Source organism: Phoca vitulina, unplaced genomic scaffold (assembly GCF_004348235.1).
Source record: "Phoca vitulina isolate PV1807 unplaced genomic scaffold, GSC_HSeal_1.0 scaffold85, whole genome shotgun sequence".
In the NCBI taxonomy this organism is placed as follows: domain Eukaryota; kingdom Metazoa; phylum Chordata; class Mammalia; order Carnivora; family Phocidae; genus Phoca; species Phoca vitulina.
Window position 1 is genome coordinate 1,669,980 of NW_022589788.1, and position 3,898 is coordinate 1,673,877.

Sequence of the window (3,898 nt, forward strand, 5' to 3'; positions counted from 1 at the left end):
CGAAAACCCCTGGAGAGTTTTCTGCTTGCTCATTCCATGGACACTGCCTGTCCTAGGAGTGACATTTAGAAGAAGGAATGTGCTTGGGACAAAGTCTGTGGTCAGTTTCTTGGGAGAGAGAGAGAGGAGCACGTGTGGTCAGGAAGTGCTGTGCCAACAGGAGGCCGGTCCTAACTGCCCAGACTGGGAGAGAGTGGGCGTGGGGGGAGTCAGCTTTTAAAGAGAAGATGCCTGAGCTGCACTGGAAGAGGAGAGGCACTTTCCAGGTGGCTACCGGGCAGATCTTTTGTGGTGGTGTGAGTACAGGTGCAGGATTCACACTGCCTGGATCTGAATCCTAGCTCTGTGATGTCACATGGGCTTCCGTGATGGGTCTGTTCCTTAGGTGCCATAGCTTTTTAAATAAGACAGGAGTGCCTGCCTTTGGGGTCATCCTAAGAGTTATCAGAGGAAATACGTGCATGGCATTTATTTCTCATAATGCCTGGCGCTTGGTTCTTAGCTTTGTAGTTTGACATGAGTCATTTCCTGTCCTCGGGGCTTCTGTAGTAACGTGCACATCTTTTTATATTGATACTTTTTCTTTCATGATGTTGAAACAGTCCACTCCCATGCCATCTTCTCAAGAGCCAGAACATGTACGTGGTCTTTGGATCCATCTCCAGCACCTGGTAGGTCTTCCATAAATACTGACAACCATACAGAAGTAGGAATGTAGGAAAAATGGAATATTTTCTAATTGTAAGGCGTGTTTCTATCAATTTATTTCCTTTTTTTAATAAAAGATTTTATTTGACAGAACACAAGCAGGGGGAGGGGCAGGCAGAGGCAGAGGGAGAAGCAGGCTCCCCGCTGAGCAGGGAGCCCAACATGGGGCTCGATCCGGGGACCCTGGGATCATGACCTGAGCCGAAGGCAGATGCTTAACCAGCTGAGCCACCCAGGTGCCCCTGTCAATTTATTTCTGATAATATGTTTTATTTGCATTTAACGTTTCTTTGCACTCACCACAGACCATCAGGTGAGAACAGACACCTTTAACAGGACGATTACTTGGCAGTTTCTTTTGCACCGCTGCAGTTGATCTTCAGCGGATCTGGCCCAGAGTTTCCAAGCATGGATCTGAGTAGGTGCTCGGTCCTGGGAACCCCACAGCCCCTTTACTATAAGAAGCATGTAGAAGAGCCAGCTTCTCCGAGGGGAGGCTTCCAGAGCTTTCAGCTCATGATCACTTAGTGTCTTCTCATTTGATTTTAGTTAACAACTCTAAAAACACAGAGCAGGTAGGGCGCCTGGGTGGCTCAGTTGGTTAAGCGACTGCCTTCGGCTCAGGTCATGATCCTGGAGTCCCTGGATCGAGTCCCGCATCGGGCTCCCTGCTCAGTGGGGAGTCTGCTTCTCCCTCTGACCCTCCCCCGTCTCATGTACTCGCTCTCTCTCATTCTCTCTCTCTCAAATAAATAAATAAAATCTTTGGAAAAAAAAAACAACACAGAGCAGGTATTTAAAAAAAATAATAAAATGTATCTTAACCTGAAAAACAGAGTTGAATAATTTAAAAATCATATCTTGAGATAATAAGAATATAATGCATTGGAATGCGTTTTGAGCTATCTGGTCCACAGTGATTTTTTAAAAATTCAGTCTTTGAGCCTTTAGTCAGATGACATTCATTTGCCTAGAGCAGAGCTAGTGACCTCTCCCTCAAGGAGCCACCATATATGATTCCGTGTGCAAACATGGGTTATTCATTATGAACATAGTGCGAGCCAGCACTGGATGGCCGCTACCTGCGTGCCAGCGTGGGGCTTGAAGCACTTACGGCCTCCTCAGGGCAGGCCGATGAGGCAGGTGTTCTAGGGCGAGAGAGCTGAGGGGAGGGGAGGATGACTAATGCCCATGTTAGTGCTCCAGGGAGTGAGGCTGGGCAGTCTGGCCAAAGCGGGCATTCTTAATTACTTCAGTAATTTGTTTTTTCTTTAATTTTTCATTCTTTACTTGTAAAAATAAACTTTATTGAGGTATAATTTACACACAGTAGGATGCACCCATTTTAAACATACAGTTCTAGGAGGATTGACATCTGCCACCCCAGTTAAGACTTAGGAAATGTCCGTCACCCCACACAGTTCCCGCGTCCTCCTTTGCCAGTCCCTCCTCTCTCCTCTGGCCCCAGGCAGCCATTGATGGTTATTGATAGGATTTGGTTAAAATCTACCATCTGGTTAGCTGTTTTCTGTTCATCATTTATTTCTTGTTGTCTTTTCCCTCTTTTTCTGCCTTTTCTGGGTTTAATTTAGCATGTATTATGATTCCATTTTATCTCTTCTGTTGACTTATTATTCATACCTCTTAAAATATTTTTATACTTGTTGCCTTTGGGTTTATAGTGTACATTTTTTAAAAATTTCTGTTTATTTATTTTGAGAGAGAGAAAAGGAACTTCTTTCATTTCCTAAGCACCATGCTTCTTGGTGGCCCTAGCTTCCCCACCGAGGTGTCACAGCAAACAGCAGATTTGAAACTCCTACTGGGTTACGGATCAGTTACTTCCGAGGGGTCTTCACAGTTAAGATGGGCATACATTTCAGAAGGCAGCCTCTGGGCTCCCCTTTCTCTCTCACACACACACACTCACACAGACTCTCACACAGGGGAACGTTGTTCAGCTGGTGGGCTTGGCTGGCTCACGTCAGGTACTGGACCACAAGGAACATGACCGCACAGGTGAGCAGCATCCCTCCAATCATAAAGTACTCGTGCTGGAAAGCCCGCTTCGCACCTCATGCTGTAACAGGCTCAGCATGTCGGCAGTGTCAAGGATCTTCTTTGGAGCCCCCTTCAAGGTCAGTCTCTGGGCCCGCAGTCCTTCCAGAATACCGCGCCTTACTCCAGCGAGGTCATCTATGCCGTGGTGAATTTTCTGGAGGGAAAATGCCGCGAGTCATCCATGAGGATGGCGCTGAGTCCTTAGTGGTGGAAGTGTGATACAGAAGCCCCTCTTGCCAGCTCTCCTGCTCTCTTATGTATCACTGATGCTGGAAGTTTCCAAGCATTCTACAGGTGCTGGACATGATACTTTCAGTGGTCAACATGAAGTTTGGCATTCTGTCTTTTGTTAGAGGGCTCCTTGCTGGACAAAATCTCCAGACATTCTAGATGGCTGAATATCTGGTCTGTGTTTGCTTGGATTTTGTTTTCTACTAAGTGCAGAGACTATTTGCCATCTCAAGCCCTCCCTTGTGAGACTAGGTCTTTCGGACCTGCTTGTGCGTTTGCTGGTGCAGCGGCTCCATGTCGCCAGCCCTGGCTTTGCAGTATATATTTTATTTGTTTGTTATTACAAATTTGCTTTATTTTTCTGTTGAATCAAGTATTAGCCCCCAGTTTAGAGTTTGGTTTTTTTTTTTTTATGCCTTCCGAGCAGTCGCACAGTGAATATCACCTTGTCAATAGCCAAATAATAAATGAGATTACTCCCGGTGGTTATGTCCACATCTAGATTGTTCCAGTGGTCAGGAACTCTTACTTGTTTGCTTTAGCTTTTAGTTCTTGGTCATATCTCCAAATATAAAAGAACTGAAAAACTCCTGCTGCCCCCACAAAGAAATTAACAGCAAACAGACTCCAGCTTTTTAGAACAATTAACAAGTGAGTCTCCTGACCACATAAACCCTGTAGCCGTCAACATAGCAGATTGAGTTGTGCTGAGTTTCTCTGCAGGTCTGGCCATGTCAGCCAATCCAGCACACACCACCCCCATTTCATAATTGGAGCTCAGAAAAAGACTGGGACCTGCCAGGTGGTTGTACAACGGCCTCAATTTCTCCGCCAGCAAGAGCTTCACTTTATCAAAGATCCGGTGGTAGGCGGCCCGAAGGGCCCAGGTGCCAGCAGC

The 3,898-nt window shown here is 46.2% G+C and overlaps 2 pseudogenes; both read right to left on the reverse strand.

The window, feature by feature from the left end:
* Positions 1-2,683: 2,683 nt before the first annotated feature.
* Positions 2,684-3,296, reverse strand: LOC116626332 (annotated as a pseudogene).
* Positions 3,297-3,522: 226 nt separating this feature from the next.
* Positions 3,523-3,898, reverse strand: LOC116626333 (annotated as a pseudogene).